This window comes from Gekko japonicus, unplaced genomic scaffold (genome assembly GCF_001447785.1).
Source record: "Gekko japonicus isolate JY-2015 unplaced genomic scaffold, Gekko_japonicus_V1.1 scaffold1048, whole genome shotgun sequence".
Classification (NCBI taxonomy): domain Eukaryota; kingdom Metazoa; phylum Chordata; class Lepidosauria; order Squamata; family Gekkonidae; genus Gekko; species Gekko japonicus.
The window spans coordinates 222049-240568 of NW_015166454.1; the positions used below are offsets into that span (position 1 = coordinate 222049).

At 42.2% G+C, this 18520-nt stretch overlaps 1 protein-coding gene across 1 annotated transcript in view; it reads right to left on the reverse strand.

The window, feature by feature from the left end:
• The window catches only part of KIAA1109 (KIAA1109 ortholog), a 217015-nt gene extending 200223 nt beyond the window's left edge, over positions 1–16792 (reverse strand). The window contains exon 1 of the mRNA XM_015412031.1: positions 16731–16792. The gene's annotated coding sequence lies outside the window, so the exon portion shown is untranslated. The remainder of the gene's footprint in view (positions 1–16730) is intronic.
• Positions 16793–18520: the final 1728 nt, after the last annotated feature.

Below are 18520 nucleotides of genomic sequence, written 5' to 3' on the forward strand. Positions count from 1 at the left end.
ACTAGGTTTGTTTTAAACTATAAACCTGCTCCTGAGTTACCAAGTGTTTTTTAAAGTAACAAGTATATAGGCTTTAGGTTCACTTCTGTGAGAAAAGGTTTGTGGTGAGTGTGGCAGAATGTGCCTGCTCTGTCCTGCACACCCTGTTTCTGTCCTGCCCTCCTGGGTTTTTCTCCCACCTGGAGGGGCTTTTCTCCCAGTCTCAGGGTAACCCACTACCACCACCTGACCTTTGTATGGAATTGCCCACTGGGAGGGTCAGGATTCCCAGCTTCCCTTTTAAGTTCTGAGGCCTTGCCTCAGTGTCCCCTGCTGCCCAATGCCTGGTCACCACGGAGACAATTTACTGCCTTGAGCGCCCCTGGGGGAATGGCCATTTACCAACTGCCTGCCTTCCCCTAGCACTATTTTTAAATTAGTGTGCCTGAGACCAGGGGAGGTCTAAGTGGTACAGAGAACCGCTACCAGCATCCAAAGTAATATTTATTAAAAAGAAAATGTTTACAAGCAAACTTTCAGCACAGCACCAGATTGAGCAAGGGATACAAAAGAAATAGGTAAAAATGCAAATCCTCTGTCCTTTTCTCTACACATGCCCTATCAGATGTTAAATAGGACAGGCCCTTTAGCATAGAAGTTACAGATCTCTATATACCAGTCATTACCTTGAAACTTGCTCCAGCTCTTGAGGCAAGCACATGGTCAGTGGCTACCTTGTCTGTGAAGAGGTCTGCGTGCCTCCTGGATGCAGCACCCAAGGAAACGAGAACTCCTTCCTGTTGCCAGGAGTTTTTATCTTATCTGTTTCTCCACCCCATGACCAGGTCAGGCCAGGCCAGAGAAGCATTCCCTGCCAATTCTCCCTGGAGATTATCTAGGATTCTACCCCTCCAAATCTCTGTTCCTTGCTAGGAGGAAGGGGGAGATCTTGCCCACCAATTATGTCTCCTGACAGATCTATTTAGCATTTGTATGAGGGTAAGCTGGAAAGCAACTGCACTGACCCCCCCCCACACACACACACACCTGGTCTCTGACTGGGGGGGGGGGGGGAACGCAAAGTGGAGTCTTTGCTCATCTCAAACCTTCCAGGGGGAAAAATGCATTTCTTCACAGTGAACGAACAGAATATGGAGGTCCTACTGAGGCAGTTACAGTATACAAGCAATGCAGAAGATTTATTTATTTACAGGTTGGTTTCAAAGAACAGATCAGTAGCACAGGTCTCCAGGTAGTCAAAGCTAATTATGGCTTCAGAGTGTGGTTTGAATGTTCTTCAGTTTTTTCAGGCACAAACAGGCTTCTACTGACTAGCTTCTAGTTTGGGCCCTCTCACAGGAAATGCATTTCTTCACAGAATATGGAGGTCCTATTGAAGCAGTTACTGTATACAAGCAATACAGAAGATTTACTTATTTACAGGTTGGTTTCAAAGAACAGATCAGTAGCACAGGTCTCCAGGTAGTCAAAGCTAATTATGGCTTCAGAGTGTGGTTTGAATGTTCTTCAGTTTTTTCAGGCACAAACAGGCTTCTACTGACTAGCTTCTAGTTTGGGCCCTCTCACAGGCACAGGATTTTCCACCTCAACCAGCCTGCCCTTTCCCAAGAGTAAGACTAAATGGGTCAAGGTCTGCTCATTACCAGAGACAAGCCTAACAACTGGGTACTCTATTCTCTCCCAGAGGTAGTGCTAAACTACTCTGCCATGCTACCAGGCAGAGCTACTCTTCTACCTGTCCGCTTTTTTACTGAGCCAGACCTGAGCTATCATTGCCTTCTCCCTGAGGCAGACCTCAGCTGTCACTTCTCTCTCTCTCCTTCCCTCCTCCTGTGCTTCCCTCCAACATTCCTTCTCCCTTATGAAAGGTGGTTGGGTGCTGAAGCAACACTCCCATTGGCTCAGCTGAGTGGCTGTTTTTACCCCCAGTGACAGGGCAGCCTGCATAACACAAGCACAGTCAAGACCAGTGGCCTTTCTAGTCAAAAATTCTGTTTCATATAGTGGCCAACCAGATGACCCCAGAAGGCCTACAAGCAGGGCATAGAGCCCAAAGCCTCCTCCTAGTGTCCCTTCAGAAAGGCATTCAGAGGTTTACTGCCTCCAAGCATGAAAGTTTCATTTTATCACTGTAGCCACCAATGATGCTATCCTCCATGAATCTGTATAATCCAAATATACTAGTGGCCATGATAATGACATGTGGTACTAAATTCCACAAGTTAATTAGCTTTCCAGTTAACTATTTTTTTCTGCTCTGAATCTGCAGCTCATCAATTTCACTTAGTGCCTACAAGTTGTACTATTACTCGAGAAGGAGAAAAAGCTCTCTATCCTCTTTCTCCAGCCCATGCATAGTTTTATAAATTATGCTTAGCACTTCCTCCCTCAGTCATCTTTTCTCTAAACTTAAAAGCCCCCAAACTTAATTTTTTCTCATAGGAAAGGTGTCTCAACCCCTTGATCATTCTGGTTGCCCTTGTCAAGAGCTACAACGGCCCCGGTCACACAGGAGGATTTGCCACGCGAGAGGGACGGATCGGGGGCACATCAAGCAGGCGCAATCATACCGCAACATCTGGGAAGCGGAGCGCACCCATCCCCGATTCATCCCTTCCGGGCGAAACCGCGCATCAAAAAGGTAGCACCAAAACAGTACTACCTACTGGTTGACGTGCAGCACGGGCAGGCATCTGATTGCCAATGTGCCCGTCTCCCCGCAGCATCCAAGGCCCTGTCAAACTGCGCATGCACACACATGCGCAACGGGCTCGCCTTCTCTCCTGTCCGTGGCTCCCCCCCCTCCCCCGGCATCTGATCATGCCAGGGAGCAACTGTGTGACGGCTCGGGGAATCTATCTGATCCTGCAGCCGCGCCTCTCTTTTGTTGCGGCTCTAAAAAGCCGCACTTCAGCCGCGCCTTTCCCCCCTGGTGTGACCGGGGCCAATATGCTTTCTGACATACCATTAGAGCAGTACACAGTGTCCCAAATACAATCACGAAGTTACAAAGGATCCAGCAATTTAAATGGCACAAGATACAAAAAGAAAGATATTGCTGTGTATGTTCATCAAATTCTCAAATTTCCAAGTTATATTTTGTTTTTCAGATACATCAAACAACTCAACAAGAACAAAGTCTTCAAGAGAGAAGAAGAAGAAGGACGGACCTTCCCGGGCTTTCTGTAGTCCGTTTCGAACAATATCTTTTTCAGACGTCAATTCATGTTGTCTGTAGTGTTTTTACAATTCCAATCTTGGCTGTATATATGGTGTTTACAAATGTTTACAAATGTTCAAAAGTGGCTGCTCATAGCTCTACTGTCTACCGGTCTCCATTCAGGATTATACAATTTGGAGAAGCATATAATCCTGAATGGAGACCAGTAGACAGTAGAGCTATGAGCAGCCACTTTTGAACATTTGTAAACACCATATATACAGCCAAGATTGGAATTGTAAAAACACTACAGACAACATGAATTGACGTCTGAAAAAGATATTGTTCGAAACGGACTACAGAAAGCCCGGGAAGGTCCAAATACAATCACACCATAGATTTACAAAAGGACACCTCATTGCTAGACATTTTATTTTCAACCCCTCCCTTAGTAATCCCTATCATAGAACTTGCCTTTTCACTACTGCCACACATGAGTCAACATTTTTGTCAAGTCATCCACTGTGACTCTGAGATCTTCCCTGACCAGTCACCATCAACTCACACTGCATTAAGATCCAGGGAGCTATCTGCTTTCATATGGAGCAGTTGAAGACTCTTCATTTTATTTAAAGTTAGGGTTTTTTGCCAAAAATGTGCATCACCTTAAATTAAGTTATTTTCTGCACTGTCACCCACACACCCATGCTTTGAAAAAAGCTTTTGAATTTCCTTGTAACTGGCTTTGGTTTCTCACCATCACAAATATAATAGTGTCATCTCCAAAATTGCCCCTTCACTCCTTGCTTCCTGAATATGAAAGTGTATGAACAAATTAAACCATGCCCATCCTCATACTGATCCCTGAGGAACCCCACTTCTTACTGACCTTCCCTGCAAGAATTGGCCATTTGCTCCTCATCTCTGCTTCCTGGCATTTAACTGCTTTTCTAATCCACAAGAGAGTAATCCACTTACCTTATTCCATATTCCTTATATAACATATTTATTACTCAGGAACCTTTCATGAGGAACTTTGTCAAAAGGTTTTTGGCAGTCCCAATAAATAACGTCCACTCTAATAGATCACCCTTGCCCGCATGCTTATTAACCCTCTCAAAGATTTTTTAAAAAAATAAGATAGGATTTCAGGAGCAGATTGGGAGGCCAAACTGGCCTTGGAAAAGGGCCATGTCTCCTCCTACAGCAATACTACTTTCAGTGTTGGACAACTGAGGAGTCAGATGAAAAGAAAGGAGATGTCACTGAATTCCATCATGCGTGGACCAACAGGGTAGATCTAGAGACTACCATGACTGTGCTACATCTTAATGACCACACCACACCCAGGCCAGCATAGAGCCAAGTGCCACTGAGCCCCATGCTTCTCCTCAGCCGTTTGGGTACAGTGGACCAGTGAGGAAGGACATGGTCACTGCACTCCTCACCACCCACACAGCTCCAAGTCCAACACAGGGCAAAGCTGCACACTGCCATGCTTCTGCTCTTCCTCACTGCCCACACCATACACAGAGCAACAGAACAAAAAGCCAGGCACCACTGTCCTGCTCCAACCATTTCTGGGTAGACTCAGGGCTGCTGCTGATTGAGATTTTTCCTGGTAAATGGCCAATGTGCCCTGCAGGACTTTCCTTTACAGAAGCCATGCTGATTCTTTCTCAGTAAGGGCTGTTCTTCTACATGCTTAATAATTTTACCTTTAGTCACAGATCCCATTCATTTCCCCAGAAAAGACATTGCACTGCTTGACCTATAATTTCCTAGATCTCCTCTAGATCTCCTTGTAAAAAACAGTGCTACCTGGACTCTTTTGGAAGCCAAAATTAATAACAAGTTGCATGTTATTAGAGCCAGGTGTTGCTTGATTACTACCTTTGATGGAAGACACACACATGCAGACACATTGGATATTTGTTACTAGAACAATTTGGAGAGCATGTACAGTTACCATGAGAGATTAACCATGGCCTACTGTGTAAACTTTTAGCAACTGCACAATACATGAGAAAGCAACACCTGGCTCTAAAGAAAATCTTTTTTCATATATTTATTTCTGGATGTGTGTTGTTTTACAATAGGAATATTGACCACTGAGGAAGGCCCTAAGGGGCCAAAACACATATGGTCTACTGGTCATAAGATATACTCATCAATTGTATATGTAAAACTATCCGCTCTGTGTGTAATAAGTTTTAAGAGTCTGATATTTGGATCATTTCTTTTACATATCTTTTACTAATATGTACACCATAATAAATATTTGTATTTTTATAATAACTTATTTTGTTAGCTTGACCCTCATATATCACAGCCATATCTTGAGTTGAGTTCCCCCCCCCTTTTCCCCTCAGTTTTTGTCTTATTATTTACAGACCTGGCGTTGCACAACACCAATGTTGGAGCGGGGTCATTAGACCTAGCCCCTCTACCTGCAACCTTCGGGATGGGATGCAGGCTGGAAGGGGGTTGAGCTACTCTGCTTCTCTGTCCCCTTCCCCTACCTTCAAGCCTGGTCCCACCGCTGTACTTTCCCCTCCCCAAGAGCACTGGAATCCCAAGTCCAGTCATCACCCCTTGTTGGTGGTGGTCTTTGCAAATGCCACAGACCAGTCAGTAGAGCTGACTGAAATATTACTAATCTGTATGTATAGCTTCTAGCAGCTTATTAACAAATTCTACATATGTTGCTATGCCCTAGACTAACTCCAATTATTTCCCTCTAAATCCCTCTGACTACTCTAACTTTAGTTGTAGTCCCACCAGATCGATCTAATTATCAAATCTGATTGTCTAAAATGTCCATTCAGTGGTGAGTAAATTTAATAAAGGCCAGCGGTAAATCAAATTAATTTGTTAACCCTACCTTAATTTCATAATTTAATCATAAACAGCAAATCATTTTATTAATATAATTAATCAACAAATAATATCTTTCTATAATCAACTTGGCAGGATAATTAATCATTTAACAGCTACTTCTTAATCAGATCAATTTAACTTAATTTATTTAATTCATTAGGATTCAATTAAATCCCCAATCAATTAACAACCCAATCTAATTATATAAGCTTGTCTTAGCAACATTCCTTCTAGGTTAACAACAGTGGAATATGTCAGCAGTCCAACCTGAAAATGGAGTTGCGTAGTGGAGTGGTCGTGCAGCAATAGTCCAACAGACTTTTGTAGCCCAGTTTCTCGCATAGCAAAGGGAACTTCTGCACCTTCTGAGTTCCCCAGTTTTTCCCCCACTGTCTTGCCGGTAAGCATCCCTTTCTTGGTCTTTGTACGTTCCACTCTTGGATCTCCCTAGGGTTGCCAAGTCGCGGCAGGGGATCATGTGTCTTTGCAGAATCCGTGCCGCGGGGGCAGCGAGACACGTTGCACCCGCCGTCGCCAGGACATGACGCTATGCGTCGCTCTGGCAACAGGGCTCCAAACAACCCCATTGCCAGAGCGACGTGTAGCATCATGTCCTGGTGACAGTGGTGCAACACGTCTCGCCGTCCCCGCGGCACGGATTCTGCAAAGACATGTGGATCCCCCGCCGCGATTTGGCGAGATTTGGGAGCCCTAGATCTCCCAGTTTCCGCTCAGCAGGTCTCCTATGTTGGCGATCGAGCAGAGGGATCGATGGAGAACCCACAATTACTCATTGGTGGTAGCAGTCACTGTGTGTGCAATGCCATCAGTCATCATCTAGTGTCACTGGGCTGCATTGGGCAGACCCCACAGGGGGGAGACCCCTGCCAGGCTCCCCAACTGCCTCTCCAATGCGGAAAGCAGGCACCTGAGAGACCTGCCAGCAAGTCCAAGATGGCGACTGCACCGGGTAAATAATGCTCGGTGGTTGGCATACGGCTGTGAAGCATCAGTAGGATCCTTACATGCCGCCACAACTCCACTCGTCCTCTTCACAACAACCAGGCCGAGTTGTAGCCACGAGGATCAAAGTGGGAGATCAAGCAAGGGCGGTAGAAAAGCGCTCTGCCGTGCCGTTCTTCCAAACTGCACATTCGCCCAGGCTGGTCTGCAGTGATCTATCGCTAGTCTGTGCTGCTTACCAACAGTAAGCTCAACCAGTTACATTTGGGACAAGGAGCCCTAGCACCAAAGCTCCTTGAACTCTGCCATCTTTTAAATCATTCTCTTCACTCTCTTCCCCCATTTTCATTTAGCAATCCTTTTGTCTTCCCCTCTTTTTCCCAAGGGCCCCGCCACTTTCCAGTTCAGCTTCAAGCTTCAGAAGTACTTAAAGAAATTCTTATTGTTTGTCTTAATGATTATTTAGAGTATTTTTAGCCCACCTTTTGCCAAAGCCAGACTCAAGGTAGATTTTTAGACATATACAAAGATTTTATCATTTGTGTCATTATCAGCTTACAGTTATTTTCTAAAACTAGCGCTCCTTATTGCTCATCTAGGCAAAACACGTATTTTTTTTTAAAGGAAGACTTCTTGCCTTTAATGGCTTATTTGACTTTTAACGACACTGATCTCTTCTGACATGTAGTGATGCCCATCCAAATGTGTAGTATAAATTTTGAGCTTCTATTTATTTACTTAATTACTCATTTACATCATTTATACCCCCATCTTTCTCCTAAGTTGGGAACCCAATAAGTTTTACATAGTTGTCCTCTCCTCCATTTTATCCTCACAATACCTCTGTGAAGAAAGTTAGGCTAGGAGTACATGACTGGCCCCAGGACATCCACCAAGCTTCCATGGCAGAGTGGGATTCATCCATGGGTGTCCTAGATCCTAGTCTGGCACAGACACCCCTACACCACACTACACACTAGGGTTGCCAGGTCCTCTCACCATTGCAGCAGGGGGATTTGAGGAGTGTTCCAGAGGGGTGGGATGTTGTGCACAATGTCCTCGATGCAATGATGTCACCTGAAATGACATCATCACGTTGATGACCTCGCATGCAGCAATCTGGTTTGGGGGCAAAACTATGGGTTTTTGCCTTCAAAGCCATAGAATTTGCCCCAATACCAAAGCGTCACCATGCTACATCCCCAACACAATGCTGTCGCCTGGAAGTAACCTTATTGTGTCAGGGGCATTGCACAACAACATTCCTGTTTGGGGGCCAGCAGCGGATCACAACCTCGAAAAGCAGGGGAACCCCCACAGGAACCTGGGGGCTGGCAATCCTACTACACACCATAGATTTCAGGGTGGATTTAAATCAAATTGATTTAAATCACGATTTAAATCACTAGTCAGTAAAACTCAATTTAAATCATGGTTTTTCTACATAAAGGCTCATTCTTGCTGGTTGTTATTACCTCAATTTACAATCCAGATGAAGGTTTCATTTTTAGAATAATAACATTTTGGTTAGTTTTACAGTTATATCAGAAAATTAATGACTGGCTATTTACCTTTTGAAATAGATAACTATTAAATCACTGCAAGATGAACTGTCTTCAGTTTAATAGGTTAACCATTCATATTTAGAGAACTTTTCTGCTGTACTTCACTGGAAGGAGAAAAATAATCATTAACAATAACAATAAACATTTATATTGTTTTATGTAACTAAAACAATAACATTATATAGCATATATATTATTATATTTCCTTAAACATCCATAAGGCTGCACTCACAAAAATCTCAAGATTTCTGGAGTATTCGCCTCGAAAAGTTTCACTTGCTCCTGCCTCCTCACACTAATTTCTTAGCACCTCCTCTTTGTCCAGATCTCTTCCACCCCAAACAATCTTCTATTCATTGAACTTCTTGAAACCTAGCACTACAGATATAAAGGGTTGATTCTCTGTACATAGATTTGCAGAGGAACAATAGGACTGAGGTCTCTTTCTCAAATCTATATGTTTATTTTAAAAACATTTTTGCTGTTAAGAAGAGGTATGATATCTCTGAGGACCCAAATCCAGTTATGAGAATGGTGAAACCTAGCATCTGTGATGGCATCTTGTAGATAGAAAAATTACCCAAAATAATCTTACAGAAACCTCTGGGAGAGCATGACATTGGGGCCTATGAATGAATTAGTGGAATTCATTTACAAAAAAGCTTTTAAACATTGCATGAATATAGTCATAGTTCATAAATAAAAATTAATCCTTATTTCATGACAAAACACCTTTGGGCTATAATGTATCTTAAACAGAAATCTATCTTGGGATAGATTTTCCTCAAAAAGTATTTTATCAAACCAAATCTAATTTAAATTTTAAAAATCTGATTTAAATTTTAAAAATCTGATTTAAATTTTAAAAATCTGATTTAAATTTTAAAAATCTGATTTAAATTTTAAAAATCTGATTTAAATTTTAAAAATCTGATTTAAATTTTAAAAATCTGATTTAAATTTTAAAAATCTGATTTAAATTTTAAAAATCTGATTTAAATTTTAAAAATCTGATTTAAATTTTAAAAATCTGATTTAAATTTTAAAAATCTGATTGACTGATTGAGCTTAATTATTGATGTTTATCCACCCTGGTAGATTTGAATCATTTCTAAGCACACAGAAGGGACTTGACCTTTTCAGCTTTCTTTTGACAAATCCCCTAATTTTTTTACAAATGAATCTTTTCTGATATCTAATTTGGTTCCGCTGAACTTTTGGTGCGATCTTCCACTAAAATAAATACTGAGCTTAACAGCACTGTGGTCACAGTTTCTAACCACCGCAACACCACTTACATCTCACACAAGTTCCTGAGCACAACTCAGGAGGACCAGGTCCATCACCATCTCCCCTGTAGTTGGTTCAATGACCAACTGCGCCAAGGCTCAACTATGCACAATTAACTCAAGAGATTTGCAGCCCCCAAATATGGCAACAGTCTATACCTTAGACAACTTTAAAAGAAGATTAGCCATATTCAGGGGAGGAGATGTTTATCAAAAGCTGTTACTATTAAGAAGAACAGAAGAGGGGCACTGCCTTTATATGATGACCTTACAAGCTGAAAACTGAAGACTAAATGCCTACATAAGCCATCTTGGAGCACATAATTTATCAGGACACTGTCATGGACATGGATGAGGGTGAGCAGACAGAGCCTGCAGAAGCAGCAGAGGAGGATAGCTGGCAAGTGCCTGTAACAGCAGTCTTCACACCTGGCCCAGATAAGAAGGAAGAACTGCAAGCTGAAATTCCTCCTGACTCACTCCTACGTGTGACTTGTTTAAGGAAGTTACTGCGGCAAAACTTAGCAACCAGGCAAAGAGAGGCCAGGCTACAAGGGAGATGCTCAGCCAGCCCAGAGTTCTAACAGGAGCCTGGCCGATCGTGCAGCTGGCTAATTGGTAGCAGCATTTAACTCCACACTCTGGGCTTTGTGGAAGCAATGAGTCAGCTTTGTGCTGCTAGCATCCACTCCAGCTTGGCTCTTGCACCTAGACCTTCAGACCCCCTGGCTATGGACTTGGCTCTGTGTTCCTGGCTCCTGACCCCGACTTGGCTTTGGACTATGTTTCTGGTTAGTGATTTTGGACTTGGCTCTGTGTTTCTGGCTCCTGACTCCAGCTTGGCTTTTGAACTCTGCACTGTCTTCTTGGCTCCTGACCTTGGCCTGTCTTGGACTCTCTTTGACTGGCACCCCAGCCCGTGACAGACACTAAGATTTGCAACAGATTTTGCAGAGGCAGGCAAAGAGTTTCAAAAACAGTCACGTGCTCGGCTGAAATGTAACTATAAGATTAGCAGGAACACTCCAGCTATGAATAGGGTGACAGATTAGATCCAACATTGACAAAAAACACAGAGAATCACCTAAATGTTCAAATAATTTGAAATTCTACCACCTGTTTGGTTGATGCATTTTCATGAAGGATCAGATCAAAGCATCCTCAAAAACTTTAATACAGCTTTTATTTTTCAGTCTTTTCGTATGTTAATGTGAACGTAGCTAGAGCTCCTATGGTTTCCAGTCTGTTAGTTCTTGAGCATTTTCATAAATGTTATTAATTTTACTTTCTCTCACGAATCAACTGTTTTTCAAGTGTCAGAGCAGTACTTGACATTTACATGTTTTTTGTTTGCTTCCTTTTTCATCAGGGAAAACATCAACAGAGCTTAGGTCTGAGAGAAAAAGTATGTTTGTTTATCTGCAATAGAGACAGTAGAGGAAGCAAAGTCAATGATTTTGGCAGCATTACAGCCTCAAAGGCTGAGATGTAGAACATTTTAAAAATACTACTAACACAAACATATTTACTGTTGTCCTAGACAATAACAGAACTTATTTTAAGCTGCACTGCTGAGCCTACTGCATATATATTATATGATGTAAAATGCTTGAAAAAAATACACCAAAGTCATGGACTATTAAGAAAATACCCAAAACACAGTAAAGCTGACATTATAATTCTATTATTTGCATGGATCCTTTTATATGGGTGCAGATTCTAGGAGTTTCATCTACCATTCTGTCTTGCAGTCATTCCATTGGTGACATCTCTTCAAAGGTTTACAGTCTGCTTGGGATTTCAACCATCCACAATCATCTGTAAGAGGACCTGCCCTTATCCTTGACTATTATACATTGTCAGAAATTTTTTACCTTTGCCAAAGCTATTCAAGAGTTCAGGTAGATAGTGCCTACCAGATCAAATCTACCCACATGCTTGTTAATACTCTTAAATCTAAAAGATGTACAAGATTTTCTAGAAGCCAAGCTGATTCTTCATCAGTAAGACTTGCTCTTCATTGCAACAATTATAAGTATATTACACACAGAATAAAGATCCAGAGGATCAGGCTGCATCTAGCCTAGTGCTATCTATTCCAATCAGGAACAAGTCTCCAACAGCAGAAGTCCAAACAGAAAATGTGTCAGGGATCTTACAAAATCCATACAAACTATCTGCTCTGCTAGTAAGCTAGATGTGTCCCAAATTCTAGCTTTCCCTTCATGATGCTTCCCAACAACTTAGCTGGAACAAAAGTTAGACTGAAAAGAATGCAAAAACCACACATTTTCTGGCCCTTTTTAAAACCAGCACGACATCTGCTACCATCAAATCCTCCAGGAAGAATGATTTTTAGCAGCAAATTTCATATTTTAGTTACATGAACACCACCACCACAACTGAATATTTAAAAAGCTTTTTGAGAAATGTCATCCTGCTCTAGTGTTTTGATACTTTAATTGGTCAATTGGTTCTAAAACTTCATTGTTTGTCACTTTTATCTGACATCTTTTCCAATATGCTTCCCCAAAACAATGGTCTGGTGTCTCCTTTGGACAAGAGACTTCCTGGCATCTTCTACAGTGTTGTCAGTTAATATTTCCTTCAAAAGAACAATTTTTTAAGCATGGCTTCTCTCACCGTGCCTTGATCAGAAAAAAACTGTTAGAATCTCCCCAAGCAGACCAAAAAGGTAGGTGTTCAATCACACAAGCAAGAAATAGGCAGATCAAAAGCGAGAAACACATGAAGCAGGGCTCCAAGAAAGTAAGGAGTTACCCCCAAAAGACAGTTGTCTCACTGACCTCCAGAACTGAGATTCACTACAAAGCACTGCATATACATGCATCTGCAGAACAGCCCCAATTCAAGGACACATGAAAGATCATCTAAAAAAAAATTCTCAATAACATTCATTTATACATACGTATGCATATGATTGCAGCCATACTGTGGATTTTACCTCAGGCTTACAAAGGTATCCTCTGGGTACAATCTGTGGAGAATTCATACCTCCATGGAAATTTGCTACATTTTCCTAGTAGCTGTTAGTTTTTTAAAAAGTTTAACAGCAGCAAAGAAAAATCTATTATACAACACACTTAGCAGAAGTGAGGGCCTACTGTGCTCGACAACAAAAAACACAGGAATTTGCCACTGATTCCTTTGAACAGAAAAGTTTGAATGTTAATATCAGCAGCAGAATATGACAAGAGTAGCTATTCTCAGTAGGAGTATTTATTCAGTATGAACAATGTGGCGTCAGCTGTTTCAACCCTGTAATATTTATGAAATCAAATGTTAATCCCTTGCCCAGAGAAGTGTGTGATACATACAAAACAATTCTATTCCTAGACTTCTGCATATGTCCTTATGCTGGTAAAAAAGGTGCACAAAGTAACTTCCAGAAATAGTCAAATTTGTCAGTTGCAGCAAATACTGCAAAAAATCCTGAATGCCTTAGAGCAGGGATTGAAAAATTTCAAGTGCCAAATCACCATGGTGTCCAGGAATTTCATTGTGGCACCTACAGTATTCATCAATATTTTATTGTAGTGTCTCTTGGCAATCCTCAGCTTGTACAAAGTGCAAAGCTTATTTATCACTTTGCATCAAGATATGTTTTGTTGTATGACATAAAAATGCATGAAGTTCTTGTCATTACTTCTTTATATGTTAATTTTATATAATTCTCTGGTGATGGATGAATTTATTACTTTCCTAGTAGCTTTCTATACTGGCTCCAATATTCAATTAAATGACACTTTTAAAAGCAATAATGAAATTATGAGAAATTGGAGAGAGGATGGGTTAGAAGTAAGCTTTCTGTTGTAGTAATGACTAGCATTACTCCCGTATTTACTTATGCTTGTGACAATGCTTGTATCACAAGAATCTGTGACAAGGCTAAGACTCAGCTTTGTAGGAGCAATAGTAATTACAAAAATGTGGTCATTAAAATATGAATCCCTGAAGATTGAAAAATAGGTCTGGCTCCTAAAAGTTAGTATGGGCTCATAAAGCCAAAGAAAATTTGTCAAACGTGCCTTAAAGTTCAATATATTTATTGTGGCATAAGCTTTCATGAGGCCACTTCCTTGGATACACAGTGTTTATAACCAGTTTTTGCATAAACTGATGCATTAGCTCCAATTCAGTGCTATTCACCCTCATGGAAATAAAACATCATGTTTTACATCCTTAAGGTTTGTGCCACTAAACTAATGTTAATTAGCTATAGGTGACAGAAAGATTGCCATCAGAATCAGTTACTAAAATACAGTAGGGATGAATTTTAACACACTGTTTTTCACATGTGAACTTGCCTTTTAAAGAATATTGTAAAAAGAAAATAGGGAAGCACTATGCCTCAGTGGTAGAAAACATGTTTTGCATGCAGAAGATCTCAGCTTTCATCACCAACATCACCAGTTAAAGGATTTTATGAAGATTCTGGGAAAGACCGTTATCCGACTGAGACCCCAGCAATCCAAAGTCAGAGTAGACAATACTCAGTTAAATGGCCCTGTGTTCAAAGCTAAAACTGATTTGATTCATCTGCTCTTGCACACACTTTCAACATGACTGCCTACATAAAGTCTTTCAAACATGGTTCATTCTCAGTGTTTATGCATCTGTATTTTCACGTTACTGACAATTGAATATGGACCTGATGTCATAATCAACACCACCATAAACTAGACTTTGTAACAGAATCCTTGAATAGCCAGAGCTTCTTTCTGCATAAAAAGGTGCGGGATGGGTAAAATCCCATTTCTCCAAAGCTGCTCAGTGTTGCAATAAACTTAAGGTTAATTCCCCTCTAATAAAAAGCTTTGAACATCTCTGATTTAAGCAAGTGTCAGTTTCACTATGACACAATCCAGGGATCCTAAGAGTGAGTACAAGGATGGACCACAATTTCCTGCCAAAGCCTATGTGACCACTGACAGGTGCAAGAGAATCTCAAAAGTATCCTCACTACCCAGATGCCATGGTCCCATCTTCTAGCCATGAGTCATTAAGACAGTGGGGCACAAGGAGAGACAAGTTCAAATTCTAGCCAGTCAAATGGTGAACCCAGACAAATCACCATTTCTCATTACTAACCCATTTCAAAGTTGTTGTGATGATGAGTGGGGGACAAAAATGTCATAAAATGCCCTGAGCTCTTTCAGAATGCACAGATATGTAGTTAAAAATATTAATTGCAAGGATTCCAGCCCTTCAGTCTGGGAGATAATGGAAGAATATAAATTTAAAATAGCATATCCTAGATAGAAAGAGATTTGAAAGACACTAAGAGTATTTTTCATATGTTAAAGTGAAATCATCTTCTGTGTCTATAAGTAATAGTTGTCCAACTGTGGTTTTTAATTTGATTTGGGCTATGATGAGGGTAGGTTGACACTGAAATCCTGTTTGCATCATTGAAGAATAACCAGGCGATGGCTGTAGCATATTATCACTATACAGCCATATCTTATTTATTTATTTATTTTATTATATTTATACCCCGCCCTCCCCGTGGACGGCTCACATAGGGCACAAAGTGCATACGATATACAAAATTACATAATACAAATTTATAAAACAGATTAAAATCTTGGATCTTAAATATCCAAGCCAAATAGAAAAGGAACTGGTGGTGGAAAGTGCCATCAAGTTACAGCCAACTTATGGTGACCCTGTAGAGTTTTCAAGGCAGGAGACTATCAGAGGCGGCTTGCCATTGCCAGACTCTTTGTAGCAACCCTAGAATTCCTTGGTGTGCTCCCATTCAAATACTAACCAAGGCTGAACCTCCTTAGCTTCTGAGATCAGGCTAGCCTGGGCCAACCAGGTCAGAGCAGATAAGGAAGAAGCTGCACTTAAGCGGGAGGTGAAAAACAGCTAAATCAGCAGGCCTGCATCTGCGGGCGTCAAAGTTCTCATTCAAACACTTTCACTTTCATCTACTCACTAACTAATCTATTCACTGTAAGTGAACTTCAGACCATAGAGAAGCAACTATGCTCATCCACTCTGTTCTGGAACACTATCTTATGTCATACTAGAATGTATATTCAGGAACACTTTGCTCAGATCACTTGCTCCTTAATACTAATATTAACTATTCTGTTGTATCCACAAGTGTGGTGCTTAAATAATGCTAGAAGGACAAAGTCTTGCCAGCTTTTCAACACACGCATTCCAGGAAAGCAGTGATTCCAAAGCTGCATTATTGATGACAATCAAGAAAATCGAGGGCTGCAGTTACTCTAAATAAATTAATGCCAAGAAAAAGGATTTAATTAGGGGGGGGGGGGGGAGCATGATTGTGAATACAGAACGAGGATTAAAGGCGGCACAAAAAATGCAACAGGGATGTTCAGGAAGATGCGGGAGGAAAGGGGCGGGGAGAATCCACCAAGAACGCAAAAAAGGTTCCTTAAACTAAAGTTGAACTAAATCCGAATTAAGTGATGGGTGCTCATCCAGGAATAGGTAGGCAGAGACCCCAAAAAAGGGGTAACGATTGCGGGACCACCCCCTTTGTTCTGGTGTTTAACCACCAGAATCCGGTGAGGGGTTTCTTGAGCCTTCGCTCTTGGGGCGAGGGCACGAAGGAAAAAAGACGCCTCTCAGGAGCAGCACCCATTTTCCTCAGGAAGCCTGACAGCGCCCCGTTTCTGCGGTGCCTTCACCGTTACTCCAAGCAGATCCCAGCCTAGCAGGGACCGAGCAGGCCTGGGAGCCCTCAGCACGCCTCTTCCCAGAGCCCCCCCCCCCCCCCCCCCCCCACCCCCCCCCAGCAGCTTGACGAACGGCCAGTCTACAGCCAGAGCCGCACGTCCCACCTGCCGGCTCAAGCTCTTTTTCGCCACTTACCCCATTGTCCAGTATTTACATGCAACCCCCTCTTTGCGGCTTTACTACAAACCCGGAAGCCACCGCCTCTGCCTCGGCAGTTTGTCGCAAACACCGGCCAGCTCCGCTCTCCAGTCCAGCCTTCTCTCGGTGATGTTGCACCAATCACGGACAGCAATCATGAGCCAGTGACCAATCCAAATAAGTCATAGACGAACGAAGGCTGACAGTCAGCGAATGGCAAACAGGGAAGTCCCGAAACCATGCCTCCCTGGCAGGATGGGAAGAGCGAGAGGGGAACTTGGGTCTTGTGCGCAGGCGCAGTTGTATCCGATCGTCGTAGGCTTTCCTTAATAGCAGATAAATAAGAGTAAAATGATACCTTGCTAAAAAACGTCGCCTCCTCCTAGATCGGTTTACCGAATAAGAATTAGTGTGACTGCATTGTACATACTTATTTCGAAGTAAGCCCTGTTATACCCAGTGAAGCTTACTTATGTACGAGCTTCCTGTCACTCTTGTTTATCTTACTACTATTATTGTTTAGTGCATTTTTATTACGCCTTTCTTCCAAGGGTGCCCGGGTGATGTATATCGTTCTCGCTCTCTCCATTTTAGCCTCACAACAATATTGTGAGGTAGGTTAGGCTGATAAAAAAGTAGCCACACGCTCAAGGTCACTCAATAAGTTTCATGGCTCTTAAGAGGAGATTTGAACCCAGGACTCCCAAATCCCTACTGTAGTTCTGCAACCACTGCACCACACTGGTTCTCTATATAAGTAAACCAGAAAGGAAGTGTTCAGATTTTACCTGGAAAAGAGCTGTAAAGGCAAAATGTACAGAGGGAAGTGGCTTCAGGGGAACAGTTATGATTGTGAGACAGAGAAAGTACTGAACAAACAAGACAAAAGGACTATGAATGACAACACTTCAATTGGACTTCTGTGTATTTCCTTTAGGATCCATTAACAAGCATATTTGCTTGGAAATAAATCCACTGAATTCAATTGAGCTTTTATTTCCTGAAAAGTATTAGTTCATCCTCTCTACCTCTCAAGGCACTACTAAGTTTTCTGAAGAAGCTTGGCAGCTTCTTTGTGAGGTAAATCTACTGGAGATTTACTAATTTTCTTTTCAGTTCAGATTACAAACCCACAACTACCTACTTGTGGTTTAGTGCATTGAAATGAGAAAGTTAAATCTGTGTTCTCATGAACATTACTTTTTAGTTACCTGTCACGCAAGCCTAAAGCAATAATATTCATCACACGCAAGAGGTCATTCTGGCTCCCCCAGGTCTCGATAGGGGCTCTTTAAAAAGTTATGGCCACCGCCGCTGTTCTCTCGTTAGGGGATCTTTAAAAAGTTATAGCTGCGCCGCTGTTCTCGGCAGCCGCTGCGACGCCCGTGGGGGGCAAGGTGGGGCAAAACGTTCTGCTCCCTTGAGCCCCAGGGTGGTGGCCTTGGACTCGTAGGGGCAAATTCCACCGTGTTTGATTTCTGAGTGGCAACGCAAGAGGTCATTCTGGCTCCCCCAGCTCTCCTTAGGGGCTCTTTAAAAACTTATGGCCGCCTCCACTGTTCTTGGTGGCAGCTGCGACGCCCGCAGGGGCGGGGTGGGTGAAACGTTCTCCTGCCTCCCTGAGCCCCAGGGTGGTGGCCTTGGAATCATAGGGGCAAAATCCACCTCTCCCGTGTGATGGTTGGTATGATGGACACGCAAGAGGTCATTCTGGCTCCCCAGCTCTAGTTAGAGGATCTTTTAAAAATTATGACCGCCGCAGCTGTTCTCAGCGGCAGCTGTGACAC